A 27,354-nucleotide genomic window follows, 5' to 3' on the forward strand; every position below is an offset into this window, starting at 1 on the left:
TTCACTGAGGCAATGACAGCAGCAGAACTGAGGTAAACCTGGACTTGGAGGGCCTCCCGTTGCCAAAGCCCCAAAAATATCCACAAGCTCAGAGAAAATAGGCACACTGCTTAGACTGTCTGGAAGGACAGCTGCAAGTGAAGTCAATTACAAACACTGGAAAGGAATAGCCAATCCTTCAATGCACCGATAATGTTATATACCGACAAACAGCAAGAACTCTCATAGACAACGTTGTGGCACAGCAACCACACAACCACATCTCATATGTGATGTTAGCACCCCATATTAGAGTACTGGCTAGAGTCCTGACTACTCCGCTTTGGAGCCAGCAACATGTAAGGTGGACATCATGGCACAGCAGGGAAAGTCACTGCTTGGGATTCCCACAGACCATATTGGAGTGCCAGGGATTGAGGCCCATCCCCACTTCTGATTCCTCTTCCTGTTAATGCACATATGAGGAAAGCAGCAGAGGATGGCTCAAGGCCTTGGAACCAGGACCAGCGCTGTGGTGCACTGGCTTAACGCCCTGGCCTGAAGCGCTGGAATCCCATATGGGCACCGGTTCAAGACCCGACCACTCCACTTGCAATCCAGCTTTCTGCTATGGCCTGGGAAAGCAGTAGAAGATGGCCCAAATGTTTGGGCTCCTGCACCCACATGGGAGACCCAGAAGAAGCTCCTGGCTCCTGGCTTCAGATCGGTGCAGCTGCAGTCATTGCAGCCATCTGAGGAGTGAACCAGCCGATGGAAGACCTCTCTCTCTCTCTCTGCCTCTCCTCTCTCTGTGTAACTCTGACTTTCAAATAAATAAATAAATCTTTAAAAAAAAAAAAAAAAGCCAGTGCCATGGCTCACTAGGTCAGAGTTGGCCGGCGCCACAGCTCACTTGGCTAATCCTCCGCCTGCGGCACCGGCACCCCGGGGTTCTAGTCCCGGTCGGGGTGCCGGATTCTGTTCCAGTTGCTTCTCTTCCAGTCCAGCTCTCTGCTGTGGCCTGGGAAGGCAGTGGAAGATGGCCCAAGTGCTTGGCCCCTATACTCACATGGGAGACCAGGAGGAAGCACCTGGCTCCTGGCTTCAGATTGGCGCAGCATGCCGGCCGTAGTGGTCATTTGGGGGGTGAACCAACGGAAGAAAGACCTTTCTCTCTGTCTCTCTCTCTCTCACTGTCTAACTCTGCCTGTCAAAAAAAAAAAAAAAAGACCTTGGACCCTTCCACCCATGGGAGACTCAGAGGAGTTTCTGGTTCCTGGCTGCAACCTGGCCCAGCCTGAACTGATGCAGGAATTTGAGGAATGGCTAGTGGACAGAAGATCTCTCCTCTCCTCTCCTCTCCTCTCCTCTCCTCTCCTCTCCTCTCCTCTCCCCCATCACTTTGCCTTTTAAATAAATAAACTTTTAAAGAATTTAACAGGTAGATAAGCATGGAGAGCAAGTGAAGCGTTATTTATTTGTATTTCTTATCTCTTTTTGTTTCTTTCCTAACCTTATAATAAATATCAAGTTGTCATATGTCAACTTTGACAAATGATATAGTTTGTTACAACCGAAATATGTTCTTTGAAAGCTTTATGGTAATCACAAAGCAAAAATCTCTAATAGACCTACCAAAATTAATAAGTAAATGCATACCACTACACAAAAATTACCTAAAACAAAGTAAGGTTGTAACAGAGGAAGAAAGAAAAGGACAGAAATTAAATTACAAAAATACTATCAAAATAGCAGTAGGAAGACCTTACCTATCAATGATCACCTCAAATGTAAATGGATCAAATTCCCCAATTAAAGGACACAGAGGAGCAAAATGGATAAAAATAACAAGACATAACTGTATACTTCTTAGAGAAAACTCACTTCACCTCTAAGGATATGCATAGATTGAAAATGAGAGAATGGGGGCCAGCACTGTGGCATAGAGGGTAAAACTGCCGCCTGCAGTGCTGGCATCCCATGTGGGTGCCAGTTCGAGTCCAAGCTGTTCTACTTCCAATCCAACTCTCTGTTATGGCCTGGGAGAGCAGTGGAAGGTGGCTAAAGTCCTTGGGTCCCTGCACCCACGTGGGAGACCTGGAAGAAGCTCCTGGCTCCTAGCTTCACATAAGTACAGCTCCAGCCATTGTGGCCATCTAGGGAGTGAACCAATGGATAGAAGACCTCTCTCTCTCTCTCTCTGTCTCTCTTTCTCTCTCCCTCTCTCTCTCTCCGCCTCTCCTTCTGTCTCTCTCACTGTGTAACTCCAATTTTCAAATAAATAAATAAATCTTTTTTTAAAAAATGAGAGAATGGACTAAGACATTCCATGCAAAAGGAATCCAAAAGAAAGCAAGAGTGGCCATACTTTAATTACATGCTCAATCAAAAGTAGTCAGAAGGGGAAAGTCATAATAATGATAAAAGGTTCAATCCAGGAAAAGAAAATAACCATCATAAATATGCATGCCCCCAATGTATGCAAATTTAACAGCCTACTTTCATAAATACACAGATTATCCAGACAGAAAATCAACAAGGAAACAGCAGAGTTGAATTGGTTCCTAGATCACTTTGACCTAACAGACACCTACTGAGCAGTCTACCCAAAAGGTGCATTCTTCTCAAAGTACATAGAAAATCCTCCAGAATAGATCATATAGTAAATCACAAAACAAGTTTCAACAAAAGTTTTTAAAAATAAACTCTAAGGAGTATCTTTTCTGACAATAAAGTGGAAAAGATATTCCTAATAATTTATTTTTAAAAGCTATTGAAAACTACGTAAGTACATGAAAAATTAAACAAGTTACTCCTGAACTACCAATGAATCAATGAATAAATTAAGATGGAAATTTAAAATTTTTTGAAAAAAAATTAAAATGGAGACCCAATATACCAAAATCTGTGAAGCACAGCTAGAGCAGGACTAAGAGTTTTAGCAATTAATGCTTACATCAAAACAGCAGGAAGATCTCAAGTTATCACTGTACCTAAGGAATTAGAAAAGCTAGAACAAAACAAATCCAAAATCAATAGAAGGAAAGAAATAAAAGAGCAGAAATAAATGAGTTGAAGACCAACAAAGCTACACCAAAAAGATCAATGAAATGAAAAGACAAACAAAATTAATAAACCCTTAACTAGACTAAGGAAGAAAAGAGAGAAAATTTGAATAAAATCAGATATTAAAAGGAAGACATTGGTCAGCAATCAAACCCAGGCACTGGGGGGAAGATTAAGAAGGCAGAGTAGGGAGAGAACTTGCTGCTATAGTCTAGGAGAAGACAGTTTAGAAAAAGAGGAAAGAGTGCAGTCTCAGGGAAGAATTAGGGAGAAAACAACAGAGCAAACTCTACACAAATTGGAGTGGCACAAGGAACCTATGTGGAGGGCATAGACACACATTAACTCAGGACCCCAGCTGCCAAGAGCCTCTGCACCAGGAGAGGAGAATGAGGAGAATGAGGTTAGACCAGACTGCAGCAGCCCAAGCCACTGATGAAAAAGCTGCAGGAAGAGCCTAGAGGGAATTCAGCTTGGAGCCCCATGGAGGATAGTGTACCTGCCAAACTACAGAAGAAAAAAACAAAGAGCAGGCCATGTTTTCTCTCTCCCTGATCACCCCGCAACTGAGTCCTATAACAAGCTGATAGAGAACAGGCACCATTTTGGACATAGGTAACAGCTGTACCAGTTCATGTCTGTGTCCAACGACTGGACAAGGGAGACTCCAGAGTCTGGTGGGGAGAACAGATAGGTGGATGATTGCTCGTGACTGTGGGAGGCTTGTGTGTCGGGACTGTGAAAACATTGAGGCTGTGCGGGAGGACTCAGGGTGTGGCTGGGACTTTTGGCAGTCACTGCGAGAGGCTCCACGTGATCAGGGCTCTCTGGTAACCTGGTGCGGGATATTGCTAGGGAATGTGAGCTTACATTGAGGACTGCACAGATCCATTGTGTGGTCCTTGGGGCAGAGCTGATGAATAATATACCCATTGGGGCTAGCAACCAGGCACTGGTGTCCTTTGAGAAGTGGAGCTCAGCTGAGTCTACATCAAAACATAAGAACAAGCTTCCTCCTTGATTAAAAAAGAAGGAGGAGGAGGAGGAGGAGGAGGAGGAGGAGGAGGAGAAGGAGGAGAAGGAGGAGAAGGAGGAGAAGGAGAAGGAGAAGGAGAAGAAGAAGAAGAAGAAGAAGAAGAAGAAGAAGAAGAAGAAGAAGAAGAAGAAGATTTACCAACCAAACCTGGGTGTGTTTCACCTCCTACACGCCCTCACTCTGGAGCACTGAACAGAGCTCCCTGGCCACATCCAGCACACATTTTTAGATAATCCCTAAAAGTATACACTCCACTAATCCATGCAGACATAGTACAAAGATAAAAGCCACCAAAGCAAAGAGAGAGAGAGAGAGAGAGAGAGAAACCAATGAGTATTTCCACAATAACAAATGCACCAGTTCAAGAAACAAGAATAAGGAAGACAACCTGATGCCCCCAAAAGAACACAACACTTCAATACTAGATGTGAAGAAGATGAGATTGAAGAAATGCCAGAAATGGAATTCAAAATACTGATCATAGGATTACGTGGAAGTAATCAAAGCAAATGCATGGACTAATGATATCCAAACGACATGAAAGAAAATTTCTCTGATGAAATTGAGATCTTAAAGAGAAATCAAAATGAAACCTTGGAAATGAAGAATTCAATAGAACATGTAAAAAATGCTGTGGAAAGCTTTAACAACAGAATCTTTGAAGCAGAAGAAAGAATATTTGACATAGAAGACAAAGCACAGGAAATTAAACAGTCAGAACAAAAACAAGAAGAAGAAATTAGAAAACTAAAAAACACTGTTGGGAATCTACACAACACTATCAAATGACCCAACATAGAGCTTCTAGGAGTTCCTGAAGGCATGGAAAGAGAGAAAGGATTAGAAGGCCTTTTTAGTGAAATAATAACAGAAAACTTCCCTAATTTGGAGAAAGAAAGGCACATCCAAGTACATAAAGCACATAGAACTCCTAACAGACATAATCAGAAAAGATGTTAACCACAATACATTGTGTTGCACATAGAACTCCTAATGGACATGACCAGATCTTCACCATGACACATTAATCAAACTCTCCACAGTAAAACATAAAGAAAAAATTCTAAAATGTGCACAAGAGAAATGCCAGATTACTTTCAGAGGATCTCCAATCAGACTCACAGTGGACTTCTCATCAGAAACCCTACAGGCTAGGAGAGAATGTCGAGATATAGTCCAAGTCTTAAGAGAAAAGAACTGTCAATGCAGAATACTATACCCAGCAAAGCTGTTATATATGAATGAAGGTGAAATTAAAGACCTTCCATAACAAACAGAAATTGAAAGAATTTGCCACCACCCATCCAGCCCTGCAAAAGATGCTTAAGGATGTGCTACACACAGAAACAAATAAACATGGTCATCACCATGAAAGAAAGTAAAGGAAGGAAATTTCCTAGTAAAAGTACAAAGGAAATCCAAAGTAAACAATTGGAATATTTATGGAAAAATGGCAGGGCAAAATTGGTACTTATCAATAATCATATTGAAGGTAAATGGCCTCAATTCTCTAGTTAAAAGACACAGGACAGCTGAATGGATTTAAAAACAAAACACAAGGGCCGGTGCCACGGCTCACTTGGCTAGTCCTCCGCATGCGGCGCCGGCACACCGGGTTCTAGTACCGGTTGGGTCACCGGATTCTGTCCCGGTTGCTCTTCTTCCAGTCCAGCTCTCTGCTGTGGCCTGGGAAGGCAGTGGAGGATGGCCCAAGTTCTTGGGCCCTACACCCGCATGGAAGACCAGGAGAAAGCACCTGGCTCCTGGCTTTGGATCAGCGCAGCGCACCAGCCACAGCGCTCTGGCTGTGGCGGCCATTTGGGGGGTGAACCAATGGAAAAGGAAGACCTTTCTCTCTGTCTCTCTCTCTCTCTCTCTCACTCTCTAACTCTGCCTGTCAAAAAAAAAAAAGAAAGAAAGAAAGAAAGAAAGAACAAAACCCATATATTTCCTGCCTACAAGAAACACATGTCACCAACAAAGATGCATGCAGACTGAAAGTTAAAGGATGTAAAAAGATATTACATGCCAACAGAAACCAAAAAAGAGCTGGTGTAGCCATCGTAAATAGACAAAAGAAAGGCACTATGTAATGATTAAGGGATCAATTCAACAGGAATATGTAACCATTACAAACATATATGCACTTAATTACAAGGCACCTGGCTATTTAAAAGAAATGTAAAGGGTTCTAAAGGAAGATATACACTCAAATACAATAGTAATGGGGGATTTCAATACCCCACCTTCAATGATGGACAAATAAACCACACAAAAAATCAGCAAGGAAACAGCAGAGTTCATTGACACTAAAGACCAAATGGACCTAACAGATATCTACAGAACTTTTCAGCCTACGGTTGTAGAATACACATTCTTCTCACCAGTGCGTGGAACTTTCTGTAGGATTGACTATATGCTAGGCAATGAAGCAAGTCTCAGCAAATTCAAAAAAATAGAAATATTAGCATGCATCTTCTCAGACCACAATGCGTTGAAAAGCTGGACATCAGCAACTCAGGAATCTCTAGAACATATGCAAACACATGGAGATTGAACAACATGTTCATGAATGAACAGTGGGTCATAGAAGAAATCAAAAGAGAAATTAAAAAATTTCTGGAAACAAATGAGGATGACAATACAGCATTTCAAAACTTACAGGATACAGAAAAAGCAGTGTTAAGAGGAAAGTTTATAGCAATTGGGGCCTACATCAAGGAATTGGAAAGGCACCAAATAAATGAGCTATCTATGCATCTCAAGAATCTAGAAAAATAACAGCAAACCAGGGGCTGGCACTGCAGCAAAGTGGGCAAAGCTACTGCCTGCAGTGTCAGCATCTCATATGGAAGCCAGTTCATATCCTGGCTGCTCCACTTCTAATCCAGGCTCTCTGCTATGGTCAATAGTAGATGGTCCAAGACCTAGGGCCCCTGTACGCATGTGAGAGATGTAGAAGAAGCGCCTGGCTCCTGGCTTCAGATGGCCACATCTCCAGCCACTGCAGCCATCTCAGGAGTGAATCAGCAGATGGAAGATTTCTCTCTCTCTCTCTCTCTCCCTCCCTCCCTCCCTCTCTGCCTCTCTTTAACTCTTTAACTCTCTTTAACTCTGCCTTTCAAATAAATAAATATTTTTTTTAAAAACCATCAAACCATACTAAAACTAGTAGAAGAAAAGAAATAATTAAAATTAGAGAGAAATAAACAAAATTGAAACCAAAAAGAAATACAAAAGAACAGCAAAATGAGGAGCTGTTTTTTAAAAAATTAACACACCATTGGTCTAACTAACCAAAAAAAAATGAGAAAGAAGACCCAGATTAATAAATTCAGAGATGAAAAAAGAAATATAACAACAGAACCACAGTTATAAAAAGAATCATCATAAATTACTACAAAGAGCTCTATGCCAACAAATCAGGAAAACAGAAGAAATAGATAGATTCCTGGACACATACAACCTACCTAAATTGAGCCATGAAGAAACAGAAAACTTCAGCAGACCCATAACCAAGATGGAAATTGAATCAGTAATAAAGGCCTTCCCAACAAAGAAAAACCCAGGACCAGATAGCTTCACTGCTGAATTCTACCAGACATTTAAAGAACTAACTCCAATTCTTCTCAAGCTATTCAAAACAATTGAAAGGGAGAGAATCCTCCCAAATTCTTTCTATGAAACCAGCATCACTTTAATTCCTGAACTGAAAAAGAAGCAATGGAGGAAAAGACTACAGAACAATTTCCTTGATGAACATAGAAGCAAAAATCCTCAATAAAAGTCTAGCTAATCAAACCCAACAACACATCAGAAAGATCATTCACCCAGACCAACTGGGACTTATTCCTGGTATGCAGGGATGCCTCAACATTCGCAAACCAGTCAATGTGGTACAACACACTAACAAACTGAAGAACAGAAAATATATGATTATCTCAATAGATGTTGTATTTGATAAAATACAACACCCTTTCATGATGAAAACTCTAAGCAAATTGTGTAAAATAGAAGGAATATCCTTCAACACAATCAAGACAATTTATGATAAACCCACAATCAGGGTCCTACTGAATGGGGAAAAGTTGGAAGCACTCCCACTGAGATCCAGAACCAGACAAGGATGCCCATTTTCAACAGTCCTATTCAATATAGCCCTGGAAGGTTTAGCCAGAGCCATTAGGCAAGAAAAAGAAATCAAAGGGATACAAATTGGGAAGGAAAAAATTAAACTATCCCTCTTTGCAGACAATATGATTCTATACATAGGGGATCCAAAAGACTACACTAAGAGACTAGTGGAACTCATAGAAGAGTTTGGTAAAGCAGCAGGATATTAAATAAATAAACAAAATCAGCAGCCTTTGTATACATACAATGCATGGCTGAGAATGAACATCTAAGATCCATCCCATCACAATAGCCACAAAAAAATCAAACATATTGGAATAAATTTAACCAAGGATGTCAAGGATCACTACGATGAGAATTATAAAACATTAAAGAAAGAAATAGAAGAAGTTAAAAAAAAATGAAAAAAGTCTTCCATGTTCACAGATTGGAAGAATCAATATCATCAAAATGTCCATACTTCTGAAAGCAATTTATAGATTGAATGTGATACCAATCAAAATACCAAATACATTCTTCACAGATATAGAAAAAAATGATGCTGAAATTCATATGGAGGCACAGGAGACCCCAAACAGTTAAAGCAATCTTACACAACCAAAACAAAGTCAGAGGCATTACAATACCAGATAGCAAAACATACTAACGTGCAGTTATAATCAAAACATCAGGGTACTGATACAAAAACAAATGGATAGACCAATGCAACAGAATAGAAACATCAGAAATCAATCCAAGCTGCAACCAACTTTTCTTTGACAAAGGAGCTAAAACCAGTCCCTGGAGCAAGGACAGTCTCTTCAACAAATGGTGCCGAGAAAACTGGTTTTTTACACAGAAGTATGAAGCAAGACTCCTACCTTACACCTTACACAAAAATCCACTCAAAATGGATGAAAGACCTAAATCTACAACCCAATAGCATCAAATTATTGGAGAACATGGGGGAAATCCTGCAAGACATTTGTATAAGCAAAGACTTCTTGGAAAATATAGAAAAAATGATGCAGAGACACAGGCAATCAAAGTCAAATTAACAAATGGGATTACCTCAAATTGAGAAACTTCTGTACTGCAAAAGAAACACTCAGGAAAGTTAAGAGCCAATCAACAGAATGAGGAAATTATTTGCAAACTATTCAACTAATAAAGGATTAACAGCCAGAATATATAAAGAAATTAGAAACTCCACAACAAAACAAACAACCCAGTGAAGAAGTGGGCAAAGGACTTAAACAGACATTTTTCAAAAGATGAAATCCATATTACCAACACACACATGAAAAAATTCTCAGGATCACTAGCCATCAGGGAAATGCAAATCAAAACCACAATGACATTTCATCTCACCACCGCCAAAATGGCTTTCACACAGAAGTCAACAAACAAATACTGTCAAGGATGTGGGGGAAAAGGGTACCCTAATTCACTGTTGGTGGGAATGTAAACTGGTAAAGCCCCTATGGAAGACAGTATGGAGATGCCTCAGAAATCTGAATATAGACCTACCACATGACCCAGCCATCCCACTCCTGGTAATTTACCCAAGGCAAATGAAATCAGCATCTTAAAGAGTTATCTGCACCCCCACGTTTACTGCAGCTCAATTCACAAGCTAAGAAATGGAATCAACCCAAATGCCCATCAATTGAAGATGGGATAAAGAAATTATGGAATATGTACACTATGGAATACTAAACAGTAGTAGAAAATGCAATCCAGCCATTTACATCAAAATGGATGAATCTGGAATATATCAAATTTAGTGAAATAAGCCAGTCCCAAAGGGACAAATACTATATGTTCTCCCTGATCTGTGATAACTAATAGAGCACCTAAAAGGCAATCTGTAGAGGTGAAATTGACACTTTGAGAAGCAATGACTTGAACAGCCCTTATCATGACTGTTGAAGAACAATTTTTTATACTGTTTGTTGAACTCTTTACTTAACATATAGTTAAAATATGTGTATAAAGTCAATTGAAAATAGATCTTAGGAAAAAATAAGAGTGGGAATAAGAGATGGGAGAGAAAGTGGGGTGGGAGTATGCATGGGAGGGCAGGCATGGTGGGAAGAATCACCATGTTCCTAAAGTTGTAATTAGGAAATGTATGAAGTTTCTAACTGTAAAGCTGTCATAAAGTTCTGTGTACATTCCTACAGACTTACTTCTAAGGAGACAGTTTAAAAACTTGCCATAGGATCTCAAATCCCCTTAGGTTGGGTGGTAAAAATACCATCTTAAGTGTTAAAGTGATCATATGCATAGGATTAAATTACTGGTAATAATAGGTAGAATTAAAAAGGAGTGAAGGCTCCAACACCAGAAGCAGTCTACACAGAAGACTCATAGGATGACAATTGCTTAAAGTAGCACTCTTACCTCAGAATCAGTCTTAAGGCATTCTAGTCTAGCTGAAAAGCCAATGAGAGCATTTCAGGCATGGAAAGCCAAGGCACTGTGGCAAAAAAATGTCCTACATGAGGGACCTTGGTGGGTGAGACCACAATGGAAAGAAGTGGTCCTCAAAGAAGGAAGTACTTTTCTCTGAAGGGGGGGAGAGAGCTTCCACTTTGCTTATGGCCTTGTCTAAATACTGCAGAGTTTGTGGATTCAAAAGGCTTCCATAGCATAGGCAGCTCATGTCAAGAGCCTCAGGTGATCACTGACATCATACATAAGAGTGTTAATTGTTAAACAACAAGAGTCACTGTGCACTAACTTCTATTGCAGGACTTCTGTCCTCCAAGAGTTGTATTATAATTATTTCCAAGTGCTAGCAAAAAATATATCATTTGGTGCTTTCTTTAAAGTTAGTTAAGTGTCTAAAAAAAAAAAAGTGAAATTAACATCAAGATGCAATGACTTTGTACAGCCCTTGTCTTTACTGTTGACAAACAGCTTTCTGTTTTGTTTGGTTTGTTTTTTCTTTTTTTTTTTTCAAGCAAATTGTTGAACTCTTTACTTAGTACAGTGTTGGTCTGCTGTATATAAAGTTAATCAAAAATGGATCTTAGTGGAAATGGGACTGGGGATGAGAGAGGGAGGAGGAGGGGTAGGAGTGTGGGTGGCAGGGCAGGTATGCTGGGTAGAATCACTGTATTCCTAAAGTTGTACTTATGAAATGCATTGGATTTGTATTCCTTAATTAAAAGGTTTCTTCAGGGGGAAAATGATTTCTTGATGTTAAAGATTATAAATTTTAAAAAGTTTTCACCTACAGGGGGCTGGGGACCCACATAGTACTGTGAGGTGCTCCACACAGCCTCTCAACATATCATAGGTTCCATGGCTCAAACCCCTAGAAGGCCCACACATGGGCAGCTGGCTCTGGCAACGTCTCAGCTTCACCATGGACAGAACAGGCTAGAGCGGCGGAGTGGATCCTCTGTACCCTGTGATTATGAGAGCCCTAATTGCTGAGACTGTGGGAATTCAGTGACAGCACAAGTGGGTGCAGGGTGTAGCTGGGTGTCTGGGCAATCACTGTTTTTGGCTCCACAGGCTCAGAGCTCCCTGAGTGCCTGGGATGGGTCACTGAAGCAGGATCCATGCTCACTCTGACACTGCACAGATCCTTTGTGCAAATCATGAAGAAGTGCAGATGAGTATTGCACCCACTGGGCCTAACACCCAGGAACTTACCACTTTGGAAGAGAGGAGGTGAAGATGTGAATATGCCAATAGAGGTGACTATACCTCCACTTTTCTGTTAACAAGAGCAGTTCTACCATGCCCAACGTGGATGTCATCCTGGATACTTACCCCACCTCGGAGCACTGACCAGAGCTTCATAGCCACACTCAGTACACACCTCTGGATAGTCACTAAAAGAGCAGAAACTTCACTAAGACACAGAAGAATAATTCAAAAATAAAGCCATCAGAGGAAAAAACCAACAAGTTTATCCATAGATGCCTAAAAGTAAATGCAGAAATTCAAGAAACAAGAAAAAGGAAGACAACATGAGCCCTCTCAACAGAACACATAAACACTTTAGTATTAGAATGCGAAGATGAAGAGATTGAAGAAATGCCTGAAATAGGATTTAAAACATCAATCACAGGATTACTGAGATGGAATGAGAAGCAAACTCATGAACTAAAAAAATCCACACATGACATGAATGCAAAATCTTCCTACAAATTTGAGATTTAAAGACAAATCAAAATGAAATATCAGAAATGAAAAATTCAATATGTCAAAAATATTGTGGAAAGCCTTACCAAAGATTTGTTGAGGCAGAAGAAAGACTATCTGCACTAGAAGACAAATAAAAGAATAAATTAGAAAAATTAGAAATAGTGTTGGAGATTTCTGGAATATTATCAAATGACACAACAAACAAGCCTAAGGAGTTCCTGAAGGTGTGGAAAGAGAGAAGAGATTAGAAGGACTATTTAGTTTAATAATCACAGAAAACTTCCCAAATTTGGAGAAAGAAAGGGATATCCAAGTACAGAAAGCACATAGAGCTCCTAATAGATGTGACCAGAAAAAAATCTTCACCACCACACATTGCAGTCAAACTTTCAACAGTAAAACATAAAACAAAAAAAAGACTCGAAAATATGCATGAGAGAAATGCCAGATTATCTATAGAGGATCTCCAATTAGAATCACAGCTGACATTTCATCAGAAACTCTACAGGTTAAGAGAGAATGGAGAGACATAGTTCAAGTTTTTTTCCCCCCAGAAACCTCTTCTTTAAGGTATACAAACTTCATGCATTTCATAAATACAACTTTAGGAACATAGTGATTCTTTCTCTCCATACCATTCTCCCATCCACATTCCCACCCTTCTTTCTCCTCCCTCTCCTATTCCCATTCTATACATATAAGATTAACTCTACACTAAGTACGGAGTTCAAAAAAATAGTATGAAAAAAAAAAAAAGAACTGTTCCTCAACAGTAAGATAAGGGCTGTTCAAAGCTATCACATCTCAAAGTGTCAATCTCACTTTTATACATTATCTTTTAGGTGCTCTATTAGTTATCACAGATCAAGGGGAACATATGGTATTTGTCCTTTTGGGACTGGCTTATTTCACTAAGTATGATGTTTTCCACTTTCATCCATTTTGTCGCAAGCAACAGGATTTCATTTTTTCCACTGTTAAGTATTCCATGGTGTACACATCCTATAATTTCCTTATCCATCATTCATTTGACAGATATTTGGGTTGATTCCATATCTTAGCTATTGTGAATTGAGCTGCAATAAACATGAGGGTACAAATAACTCTTTCATATATTGATTTCATTTGCCTTGGTTAAATTCCCAGGAGTGGGATGGCTGGGTCATGTGGTAGGTTTATATTCAGATTTCTGAGGTATCTCCATGCTGTCTTCCACAGTGACTGTACCAGTTTATAAACAATACAACTGACTAAGGATTAATAACCAGAATATATAAAGAGCTCAAGAAACTCAACAACAGCAAAACAAACAGGTTTTTTTTTTTTCTTAACCCAGTTAAGAAATTGGCAAAGGACTTAAATAGGCATTTTTCAAAAAAGGAAATCCAATGGCCAACAGACACATGAAAAAATGCTCAGGGTCACTAGCCATCAGGGAAATGCAAATCTAAACCACAATGAGGTTTCACCTCACCCCCATTAGAATGACTTTCACACAGATATCAACAAACAACAAATGTTACTGAGTATGTAGGGAAAAAGTTACCTTAATCCACTGTTGGTGGGAATGTCAAGCAGTACAACCATTACGGAAGACAGTATTGAGATTCCTCAGAGACCTGAAAATAAATCTACCATATGATCCAGACATCTCACTCCTAGAAATCTGCCCAAAAAAAATGGAATCAGCATATGAAAGAGCTATCTGTACGCCTGAGTTTATTGTAGCTCAATTCACAATAGCTAAGATATGGAATCAACCCATATATGTCTGTCAATTGAAGACTGGATAAAGAAAATGTCATGTATGCATACACTATTGAATACCTTTTAGCCATAAAAAAAAATGAATTCTTGTCTTTCGCAACAAAATGGATGCAAGTGGAAACCATTATGCTTAGTGAAATAAGCCAGTCTCAAAAAGACAAACATCACATGTTTTCTCTGGCGTGGCAGTTAACACAGAATACTAAAAAATGTTTAAGAATGAAATGGTCATTTAGGGATATAATTGTCATTTTTAGTCCTTGTTTATACTCCTGTGGAATTGTGGTCCTACTTTTTATTTGTTGAATATTATGAATAGCGGCAAATTAATCTTGTGAATATAAAGTGGATAAAAATTATGTTTTTTAATGAAAAGAAGGGAGGGAGGGAGGGGGATTGCGGAGGAGCAGGGGAATGAGGGAAGTGTGGTTGTCTTTGTGGAATTGTACCTATGGAAATCATAAAATCTGTTCTCTTTAAGAAAAAAAATTTAAATATTGTTTGTCTCTTCATTTTTTAATTACAGGAATGCACATCTTTGCCTATAACAGAAACACTGTTTCATACAATTTAATAGCCACTTTAAAATTCAATGACATCTCACTCATCCCTGTCTTCAAAGAGTACCCATATGAATGGAAGTCTTTTGTCTTCTGTCACATCACCATTAATGAAACTCAAAGACAGGCCCTTGGATGGTGCTTTTATTTCCTTAGCTCGACTTTATAGCATACCTAGACTGATATGAAGGAGGTACATCAAAGATGTTCGTGATTCCACATTCCTAGGCCCTGCCTGCGCCCCTTCCTGTCTGTTATCCTCCCAGAGATCTAAGGCTCCGTGTGTCAGGCTGCACTCCTCTCCTCATTAGCTGCCATTCCACTCTTGCCCATGCAGAGGAGGGTGCTCTTTGTTCTTTGCTTCTTTGCCTTTCATTCCCAGAGTCAAATATCAATACCACTCACACTGTTCCCAGTGTTCAGAATCAAAAGTCACATTAGCAATTCCTTCTGAATAGGCCCTCCATTTTTAAAGGTTTTTTTTTTTATTTATTTACATTGATATCTTTTTCACATTAAAAAAAAATACACACACATTTGCTTTCAGAGGCAGGTACCCTTTGATCCTCCAAGAGGCTGAAAAAAATGCCTTTAGGTCCTGCATGTTCATATATGATGGCACATACAGATTTGACTCTCACTATACCCCATTTTCATTTGATCATTCACATTTAATGTTACACATGCTTAACTCCTTGACTTCTTTTTAAATCTCATACACTGAATGATATACAAATTAGTTCCATATTCCACTATCCAGCAACTTGTCCTTATTTATCAGCATTGACTGAGCTATCATTGTCATGCATTCATTAGCTTTTGAAAGATTTAATCATCTTTTCACGTATAGTCTAGCTGTGTTATTTATCATATTTTGTCATTAACTCTTATTCCTAGTGGTATCTGCCTTGTAGTGATAAGTCATCTTCTGGGCCAGATTTCTCAGGAACTACTCATCAGTGATCAGGATTAACCTCAATTAGGTTCACAGATTGGATAGACCAAACCCTGACATCCTACAACTAAGCAGAAATGTCTCATCACTAACCAACCTGGGGATTACTATTTTTTATAATTCCCAGTCAAGAGAGCTACCAACCGCCTCCCAGAAACATTGTAAGAGCAGAACAAGCCCTTTAAGGAAATCAGACCCTCTTGTTTGGGAGAATCTCCTGCCCACCGAAGCTTTGGCAGGACAGGTGTTAGCGAGCAACAAAACCCAACTTCACAGTGTTTCAGTTTCAGATGGAGGAGAAGACCTAAAATAGTGGCTTCATTGTAACCCTCACAGTGCTGCATTTTAAATCTCCTGCAAAGTCCATTTCCTGGGCTAACAGGATTTGGCTCCTGTATTGAGAACTCATGCCCACCAATAATCAGCATTCACCCAGACATCTTAATGGCATCAGACTCAAAACAAAACTGGCCTGTGAATGGACTGACTTAGCCAGGGTTGAACAGGGGCCACATTAAATCAGAGTATGCTCCATGGATACCAGCAACCAGTATGGTACCCTTGGATGAAGAGCATATTGCATTTCTAACCTGTGCTTTCTCACACCATATTATTATCTCTTGGCATACTTCCATATGAGTATCCAGTTAGGCTATGGAGGAAGACAATAAAGTAGAGTCAATGGATAGATAACCCCAGGTTTTAAATGTCCACATATTCTTTAGCACAAATCATGACAAAAAAAAAAAACAATGGTTTCTTTATTTGGTTAAAGGAGAAAATAGCAAATACTGATTTTTAAAAACAGCCAAGGCTGTGAATAAAATATAGAAAGAACAAAGTCTAATTCTTTCCATATAGTCAGCTGGTATACATCAATGCTTCTTGAATTGGAGTCTCGAAAACTCTGTTTGTAACCAATGTTCATTTCAATGGTAAAGAAAATAAAGGTCAAATGGGTGGCAGGCCTATTAATGGCTGATCTGTACGGTGATCTGCCCTCAAGGAGACCCAACAGGCCAGTCCACTGCAGTGGCTTTCAATGTGGTAAGTCTGGGCTTCAGCAGAAGTCAGCTTGTGAAGAGCCCTGGCAGCTCTGCCAAGAGTTGGGTCACTGGAAATGGACCTGCCCTGGAGTCGAAGGATGCCCAGGTCAGAGCCACAGATCTTATTGGCTCCAAGCTGAAAAGCCCTTCACTCAGCCCAACTTCCAAAGTGACCACTGCAGCTGAGGGGATGGTCAAGTAGGGTCAGCAACATTGCAGGCAGAACTGTCAATTTCTTGTTAGAGATGCCCCCTGCCTTTACCTGGCCAGCTCTCCTCCCAGGCCAGCCAAGTAATGAAAGTCAACAGAGTGCCTTCCACTAGGAGGTTCACACCTCCCTTAGGATATACCCCATGTGAAGAGATAGATAGGTTTGGGCCTCTTAACTTACAAGGCCTAAAGCCCACCAGATTATTATCAAGCCCCTTCTATCAGGTTCTATTTGCCTCTCAATCAGAAAACTTCATTGTAGCTTAGACAGCACCTTTCTTAGCTTCTCTAATAATGACTCTGTCCTTTGTTCTAGACCCTGTCTAGTGCACTTGGGCCTCATTCCTTTGTAATCATAACCTCTACTCTACCACCAATGGCTCTACTCCCAACCTGTGTGTACTGATGGTCCTCTTCCCCACTTAATGCTGTATAATTGTTCAGACCTGGTAAATGCCACTCTTAGGATCATTGGTTACTATCCTCACCCTGTCTTTTATGACCTTGTCTAAATATGATCAGAGTCGGGGAACTTGGAAGGCTTCCATAGCCTTGGCAACTCATGACGACAGCCTAGGGTGGTTACTGGTGCCATAAACTAGAGTGTCAATTTGTTGGGTCAACAACAGGAGCCACTGTGCGCTTGCTCCTGATGTGGGATCTCTGTCCTTAATGTACTGTACATTTTGATTTAATGCTATAACTAGTACTCAAACAGTATGTTTCACTTTGTGTTTCTATGTGGGTGCAAACTGTTGAAATCTTTACTTAATGTATACTAAATTGATCTTTTGTATATTAAGAGAATTGAAAATGAATCTTAATGTGAATGGAAGGGGAGAGGGAGTGGGAGAGGGGAGGGTTGCGGGTGGGAGGGAAATTATGGGAAGGGGAAGCCATTGTAATCCATAAGCTGTATACTGGAAATTTATATTCATTAAATAAAAGTAATAAAAAATAAAAAAAATAAAAAAATAAATTAAAAAAAAAAAAGAAAGAAAATAAAGGTCAAAAGTGAATCACAGGGCAAGCTCATTGAGGAGGGAGCCATGCTCTGTATGCCCACAGTGCTACGTAGAAGGCAGGTGATCAGTACATATTTAAATATTTATCAAATGAATGGATGAGTGAACAAATAAACACTCGAGTCCTGCAAGGACCTCAACTTTCCAGCAATGCCTGTACTAAACCACAGTGCTTAACCACAGTGAAATGCTCCTATCTAACACTACTATGAAAGTTGAAATTTTCTATCATTAACTTAGCTTTTATGCTTCAAGTTGAGAGCATTTTTACTTGGATAATAGCATCTCTTCTGGCCTTTTTCTCCCTTACATAGACATTTAGGTTTGTATTTATCACCTACGATGTAGCAGACACAGGTGTTGCTACAAATTTCGTGTTGCACTGCACTGCAGGACTTACAGCATGTTTTATCATGGAACCACATTTTGGCCTTAATAAAACACAGCATTGCACAGCATGAAATTCACTATAATCTAATTAAATACAATGCCAAGGGAAATATGTCACTGTGAAGGTGAAACACACATGCTATTTCCTCCTTTCTATGCAAGGGGCAGCTTAGCATGCTTTAGGAAGAAGGTCTTCAGCACAGTAAGATTCTGTAGCTTGACAGCAAGACACAGGTGAAAAAGATAAGACATAGAGGAGAAGACACAGAAGAGAAATATAAGGAGGAAGAGGAAAACGTAAGTGATCAGTTTTATTTCAACTATTGTCTCTACTTAAACCAAAAATCTCCGTTTCCAAACTTTAAAGATTTCAGAGAAGCAGAGTAAGTAACCCTGAACAATGATAAATGATTTTTTAAAGGTAAAATAAACAAAAACCCTTGTTTTTAATCACATTACTAGCCAAACTTCTAAAAGCACTTGCTAAATAGCTTCACCCACAATAGTGAAAATTTGTCTTGCTTCCTCCACTCTGATGGGAAAACAAATCTTTAAGGCAAGAACCATCACTAAGAGGTAAGATATCTGGGTCCAGTACTGGCCACATCTTGAACTGTCTGTAACTTAGGGCATATCATTTAGGATTTAAAGCCTATGGTTAGCTTATATAAAAAGGTGAGGACATCAGATCTAATTATCTATGCTAAGATTCCAATGCTGATTTTATATAAGAACATAGACACACTTGCATTTCTGTCTTACCTATGCAATCCTTACCTTATGCAATTCCTGTAAGGGTTAGTAGAAGCTGCATCTCACATGCAGGTATACACAAAAATCCACAACACACACCAGTAGCACTCCTCTCTCGTCCCTTCCACCAAGGACACATGGGGAAATGAAGGAACACAGTACCTGTAGAGTTGATATATGATATAAATGACAACCAAGAAGCAATTCCTCTGGTAATTTCTCTATGGGGCTCTTCAGGCCCCTTTATCCATTTGCTGCGTAGAAAACACACACCTCTCTCCTCCATAAAAGAGAAACACCATGGCCTCTTATTTCATGAACCACCTTTTACAATCCTTTTGTTAGCTCCTAGAGGCAAACCCCAGGCCTCATTTTAACCACCTCTTAACCAGTCACATGAGAGCGGGTCTAACACCTCTTTTAAAAACTGAGGACAACGGTTACCTACTGTCCGCAGCTTTTGTCTTCTGCTAAAATCCCAAATCAACAAGGAAAGTCCTATTTAACACCTTGTTATGCTAAACTTCATGCAAAGAAAATTATTTTTCTTTTTTTTTTTAATTAAACTTTTATTTAATGAATATAAATTTCCAAAGTACTGCTTATGGGTTACAATGGCTTCCCCCTCCCAAAACTTCCCTCCCACCCGCAACCCTCCCCTTTCCCACTCCCTCTCCCCTTCCAATCACATCATGATTCATTTTCAATTCTCTTTATATACAGAAGATCAGTTTAGTATATATTAGGTAACGATTTCAACAGTTTGCCACCATATAGCATCACATAGTGAAAAAAAAAAATACTGTTGGAGTACTAGTTATAGCATTAAATAAGAGTGTACAGCACATTAAAGACAGAGATCCTATATAATATTTTTTTTAAAAAATTAATTAATTTTCTATGCCATTTCCAATTTAACACCAGGGTTTGTTTTTTTTTTTCATTTCCAATTATCTTTATATACAGAAGATCGATTCAGTATATAATTAGTAAAGATCACATCAGTTTGTACCCACGCAGAAAAACAAAGTGTAAAAATACTGTTTCAGTACTAGTTATAGCATCACTGCACATTAGACAACACATTAAGGACAGATCCCACATGGGATGTAAGTACACAGTGACTCCTGTTGCTGACTTAACAATTTGATACTCCTGTTCATGGCGTCAGTAATCTCCCTAGGCTCTAGTCATGAGTTGCCATGGCTATGGAAGCCTTTAGAGTTCGATGACTTTGATCTTATTCCGATAGGGTCATAGTCAAAGTGGAAGTTCTCTCCTCCCTTCAGAGAAAGGTACTTCCTTCTTTGATGGCCCCGTTCTTTCCACTGAGATCTCACTCACAGAGATCTTTCATTTAGGTCTTCTTCTTTTTTTTTTTCTTTTCCATGGTGTCTTGGCTTTCCATGCCTACAATACTCTCATGGGCTCTTGAGCCAGATCCGAATGCCTTAAGGGCTGATTCTGAGGCCAGAGTGTTGTTTAGGACGTCTGCCATTCTATGAGTCTGCTGTGTCTCCTGCTTCCCATGTTGGATCTTTCTCTCCCTTTTTGATTCTATCAGTTAGTATTAGCAGACACTTGTTTGTGTGATCCCTTTGATTCTTAGACCTATCAGAGCCATCGGTTGTGAACTGAAATTAATCACTTGGACTAGTGAGATGGCATTGGTACATGCCACCTTGATGGGATTGTATTGGAATCCCCTGTCACATTTCTAACTCCATCATTTGCGGCAAGTCAGATTGTGCATGTCCCAAATTGTACATCTCCTCCCTCTCTTATTCCCACTCTTATATTTAACAGGGATCACTTTTCAGTTAAAATTTAAACACCTAGGAATAATTGTGTGTTAATTACAGAGTTCAACCACTAGTACTAGAACAACAAGAACAACAAATACTAAAAAGGATAAAGTATTACATTGTAAATCTAGAGTCAGGACAAGAGCTGATCAGGTCATAGTTTCTTATATTGTCCATTTCACTTCCACAGGACAGAAGAAAATTATTTTTCTACCAGCTCCTTCCTCTAAAAACCTATTCTTCTTTAAGTCATTTTCAACTCATTCCATGATACTGCTAAACAACCTATCAACTGCTCAAGCCAGCAGTTTAGAGCATGGTCCCAAAATCTCTTCTCCCAGACTCCAGTCTATCAGCAAGTCTGGCTTGCTCCACATCTTCCATTCCCAACCAAGGTTCAAGCCACAGTCACCACTTACAGAAATTCCTGCAACAGACCTTTTGCTCTCTCAGCCTCCATACCACAGTCCAACTTCCAGGCAGCAGCCAGAGCAATCTTCTACAAGTGAGTTACATCATGTCACTCTGAGAGCAGCATCCACATTAGCTCTCTAATCCATTTAGAATTAGATCCTCCTTGGCTCCCACATTTCCAGGACTGCTTTTTTTCTTTCCCACCCATTTACTGCCCTCCAATCACTCAAGTATTCCTTCTGTTCCTTGGCACAAAATCTCATTCTCACCTCTAAAGCACTGCACCCACTTTCCCCTCTCCCTGGATCTCTATACTCATATCTCTGTCAATTTGGTCACAACTCAAACACCCTCTCCTGAGTGAGGCCTTCCCTGGTTATCAATCTCTGGATCCATCCCTAGTTAAGGGCCATATAGGGAATTTCAAAACCGAAATCCAGCCATTCATTTGGGATACTTGTGTATTTTTAATGATTCATGGCTTATAGATTTTTTTTATAGAAAAATGATAAGGAATTAAAGGAGAGTGTAATATGAAAGAAAGAAAAATATAAAAGTTTTTTATAAGTAGAGTACAATAAACACTAAATAAAAATAATAAAATAAACTTATTTAGGTCTAGATTTTGGTGACAGAAAAGCACATGAGAAAAAATAAACAGTTACTAGACAAGAGAAAGACAAAGAACAGAACAACCAGAGGCAGCCCAGAGAAAAGCAGAGTAGCTGAAAAGAAGGGAAACGCTATTCACAGACCCATGAGGCTGCTCTAGGCTGACTTTCCCCAGAAAGGAGACTGCGAGGTGCAGGCAGCATGCAGGACATTCCTAGAGAGAACTCCTGGCATTAGCACCCATGGAGACACGGGGAAGGAGGCGGGCTGGGGCAGAGGGAGAAGGCAAGCTGCAAGGCCCACCCTCCAAGGAACTCAGGAGCAAGACAGCCAGGTCTTTGCACCCAGAAGTCTCCCAGTTACAGGAAGGAGTCACGGCTTGGAGGCAGGCCCTTTCCTTCAGCGGGAGCCATTTGCAGAGACAGCTGAAGACACAGAGTCTACACAGAAGCCGAGTGTCTAGGCAGAGGATGTTGTCTGCTCTTCCTTGTCTGCCTACACATGTAGCCCTCCACACATTTCTATTCTTCATCTTTATGCATACTAGGAAAGCGTATATATAGACCAGTTTATCAATATTTTTCCTGATATATTCTTTTTATTTAAAATATGCTTGAGGGGGAAAGGGACAGAGACTTGGGTATGGGGGTGGGGGGATGGGGGTGCTGTGGTACAACGGGTTAAGCCACCACTTGTAACAAAACTATCCCATATCTGAGTGCTGGTTTGAGCCAGGCTGCTCCACTTCCAGTCTAGCTCCCTGCTAATGTGCCTAGGAAAGCAGCAGAAGATGGCCCAAGTGCTTGGACCTCTGCACCCACGTGGGAGACCCAGAAGAAGCTCTTGGTTCCTGGCTTTGGCCAGGCCCAGTCCAGCCATTGCAGCCATCTGGGGAGTGATCCAGCAACTGACAGATACTTCTCTCTCTCCCCTCCCGCCTCCCATGTGTATTTGTGTGTGTGTGTGTGCGCGCACGCGTGCATACACACGCAGGCCTGTCTCCCTCTCTCTGTTTCATTCTGTTTTTTACATAAAATAATTTTTAAAATAATAAAACATGCTTGAGGGAACAACTTGAATGCTTTCCTGACTGTTTTATGCTTATATAGCCACAAGTAAAACAAATTCACAAGGTAGTTGTTCAATAAATAACCTTTGAGCATCAAAATGGGATTCAGTCTGACCTCCAGGGCTTGCCACATCTGGAGCTGATAGTACAAGGTCACATACTTCCACATGCTAATCTTTCTTGAAAGAATGGCTGATAAATTTGAATTAGGTAATATATTTTTCTGTTGCCTAAATCATAATTCCTCACATCTGCTCCTATAACTCTGAGACCAAGTCATCTCTCTGTCTTGAAATTGTCAATGAGAACATACAAATATCTTCTGTTGCTCATGATTTTAACATCATTATAATGATATCAGTAAACTATTTTTAGTAAACCTTCTCCAAAGTTCTAAATATCTATGCTTAGCTTTTCTATTTATCTTTTACTTTTTCAAAACTTTGAATGATAAATTTAAACTTGTTAAAGAAAATGTCCCCATAATTGAATAATATATAATATAGAATATCAAACTACAGATGAAAATTGAGATCCTAAAATATGTGGGGTAATTTTTATAAATCACCACATTTTAAAAAATGATTTTAATGCTTAGGTTTGTGAGTGGACATGTGGATTTGGACTAGCAGTTAAGATGCCACTTCAGACACCTGTATCCCACATGAGAGCACCTGGGTTCAATACCTGGCTCCAGCTCCTAACTCCAGCTTCCTACTAGTGCACACTGGGAGGCATCAGAAATAGCTCAAGTAATTGGGTCCCTGCCATCCATATAGGAGACCTGGAATGAGTCTTGGCTCTGAACTTTGGTCCTGCCAGCCCTGGCATTGCAGGCATTTAGGGAGTGAATCAGACAGCAAGAATTCTCATTCACATTCTCACTCTTGTTCTCTCTCTCTCTGTGTCTGGATGTGTTGCATCTCTGCCTTTCAATAATTTTTCAAATTTCAAAATAAATAAATAAATGAGTTGCTTAGGTTTTAATTTTCTATGAAAATGAATCATCCCAGAGCTGCATTGTAGCATAGCAGGTGAAGGTACTGCTTGTGATGCCAGCATCCCATGTGGGAGCCGGTTCATGTCCCTGCTGCTCCACTTCCAATCCAACTCTGTGCTGGTGGCCTGGGAAATCCATCAGTGGGAGACCTGGAGGAAGCTTCTGGGTCCCAACTTTGGCACAGCCCAGCGCTGGCCATTGCAGCAATATAGAGAATGAACCAGTGGATAGAAGATCGATCTCTCTTTTTCTCTCTCTCTCTCTTTCTGTCTCTCTCTCTCTCTCTCTCCTTTTCTCTGTAACTCTTTCAAATGGAAAAAGCAATCTTTAAAAAAAAAATGAATCACGCCTTAAACTGATAAACATATATAAAATAATTATGTGTTAATACATAGAATTTTCTCTTATTTCAATTAACTTTTCAGTTTTCTTAAAATTCATAACTCATTTTGCCAATTTTTCTTAAGACTTTTTTTATTTATTAGAAAGGCAGAATAACAGAGAGGGAGAAGGAAAGACAGAAAGAGATCTTCCATTCATGCATTCACTCCTCAATGGCCCCAACAACCATTGACCAGGAATCAAGACCTCCATCCAGGTCACCCACAAGGGGACAGGGCCCCAAGTACATGGACCATCTTCCACTGCTTTCCCAGGCACATTAGCAGGGAGTTGGATCAGAAGCAGAGCAGCCAGGACTCAAACCAACACTCTGATATGAGATACTGGTGTCATAAACAGCAGCTTAATCCCCTGTGTCACAATGCAGCCCCTTTAACTTTCATTTTAAAGTACATCTTAAGTACATATTTCTAAGGGTTTTTTCACATTGAGATAATTACTTCAATTTTTCAGTCTTATATTAGAAGTTTCAACTTTTCCTTCCATTTTTTGCCAGATGAGATGAGACACTAGATGTTTTAGTGGCTTTAAAAGAAAATAGGTCTAAACTTCTAAAATAATTAAATGGAGAGAAGCAAAACTCAAAAATAAGATACTAAATATTTCTAGCTATAGGAAAAATAAAACTCGCTATTACTTGGTAACCAAACAAAATAAGCTTCGATCACAGATTATATTCTCAATGAGGAGGCATAATCATCCGAATTCAAATTGCTGACCAGGACAAGCATTTGGCACAGCAGTTAAAATGCCACTTGGGCCTCCTGCCTCCCCTGTCAGAGGGCCTAGGTTCAAGTCCTAGCTCTGCTGTGATTCCAGCTTGCTGCTCATGCACCCTGGTAGGCAGAAAGTGATAGCTCCAGTAGTTGGGTCCCTGCTACACAAATGGGGTATGTGGATAGAGCTCCAGGCTCCTGGCTTCAGTCTGGCCCAGCTCTGGCTCTTGTGGGTATTTGGAGAGTGAGACAGTAGAAATAAGAGTTCTGTCTGTCTGTGCCTGCCTCGTTCTCTCGGATTTTCAAATAAGTAAAAAGTAGAATGATTTTTTTTTTAATGTGCTGACCAACAGTGTGGCCTGGTGTGAGTAACATCACTACCAAGACCCAGTTGGAGTACTCAATGGAACCTAAGACAGGATCTGGTACAGGGATGCTAACTTGGAAAACAAGTAGCTATTACTCTACCATCTGCAGTAAATGCTTAAAATACATGTGCAATGTAGTATATTTACCTTCATGAGTTGCATACTAAAATATATTTAATGATAATGAATTCCACATTCAGGATTAGGCAAGCAAATAATTAGGAAACATGTTCTTGTTTGGTGTATCATATGTAGGGCTCTCCCAAAAATTAATTACAAGCCAGGTAATTATTTTCAAATCTCTTAATCTCTTTCTTTCTTAAAAAAAAAAAAAATGAAGAGTTCTCCTTTCTCCTGTGCCTCCTCCCCCTTCTCTTCCTCATCCCCCCTCTTCTTCCTCCACCGCCCCTCCTTCTTCTTCTTCTTCATAAATATGGGGTTGAGGGCAGATGGCTTACAACTGGTTGTAACTAGAAACACACACAATCACTCTGTGACAAATCACTGCATTAGCATGTTCAGGTGAGACTTCCATAGGTAATTTTAATATCCCTCACCAGCCATTAGTCTTATCATTTTTATTTTATCATGCTGCAAAATACTAAAAATGCACACATATCCCAGCTAATCCATGACAGTGATCAATGGGAACATTTCCTTGGGAATATGCTTTAAAATACAAGTATTTACTTTTTGTTATTTCTAAAGAACATTTTCTTTAATATTGGCTGTCACTCTAAACACTAAAAAGCAAGATTCAGAAACGCTTTGAGCTCTCTGGCCAACTACTTAACTCACATAAGAATAAATAGCCTGACAACTTTTTTAAAAGCATGTAGCTCTTTTTGTTGTTATTTTTATTTCACTGGGTAGGCAGAGAGGGAGAGAGAAACAGAGAGAGCTACCATCCACTGATTCATATTCCCAATGCCCTCAACTGCAAGGCTGCAACAGGCCCAGATAGGCACCAGGAACTCAATCCAGTTCCCCCACCTAGGTAACAGGGACCCAGCTTCAAGGGCCATCACCATTTCTTCCCAGGGTGAGCATTAGCAGGAAGCTGGAATTGAGAGCAGAGCCAGGACTCACACCCAAGCACTCCAATAACAGATGTGGGCATCCCGAGAAGCCTAGAACTCCTAAGTCAACTGCCAGTCCCCAGCAATATATTAAGTTGTGATGAGGAATCTTTCTGAATACTGGAAGAATATTAGCCATTTAGAACTCAGTGAGAAATGGGAAAATTTGATAAAAATCTAAACTTAACACCAACCAGCCTGGCATCCCTAGATCTGGCTGGTTTTCTACTCTAAGAAATTGGCTTCTGCAGTCATTTTATAGTAAAACAAATGGGGAGATTTGGAGTATTCCAACATTTACTCAAAAACTTGATATTACATGCATTTTTACAAATGCCATAATAAATGGAGCACTGAGGTAATTATCTGGATAATTAAAAAACTCATGATATGCTATCAAGGGGAAAGGGTGGGAAGTCGGGAGTGGAGATTAAAATTATCCATTAAGAAATAATTACCTCTATTTTAACCATTATTAGCTTCCCAATGAAATGTCTCATTTATGTGACAAGAATCTCCAAAGCAAAGACAATATTTCAATGTGATTATGTGTAATTGTTTTTTAAAAACATCTGAAAAATAATTACTCCCATTTATAAAGAGACAAAAACTCTATCTATGGAATCACCAGTAAAATTAAATTACTTAGGTTCCCCTACAATGTTAGCCTTGCCCAAACACAAGCTTAAATGAGGAGCAATAAGGCAAGACCTTTGACATGGTTAAATTCTAACAGAATAGCTTTGCCTCTCACAGTCCCTCCAGTGAAATCATGACATTTTGTAGGAGATTAACAACAGTGAAGCCAACAAGAAAACCTGA

This window comes from Lepus europaeus, chromosome 13 (genome assembly GCF_033115175.1).
Source record: "Lepus europaeus isolate LE1 chromosome 13, mLepTim1.pri, whole genome shotgun sequence".
Lineage (NCBI taxonomy): Eukaryota > Metazoa > Chordata > Mammalia > Lagomorpha > Leporidae > Lepus > Lepus europaeus.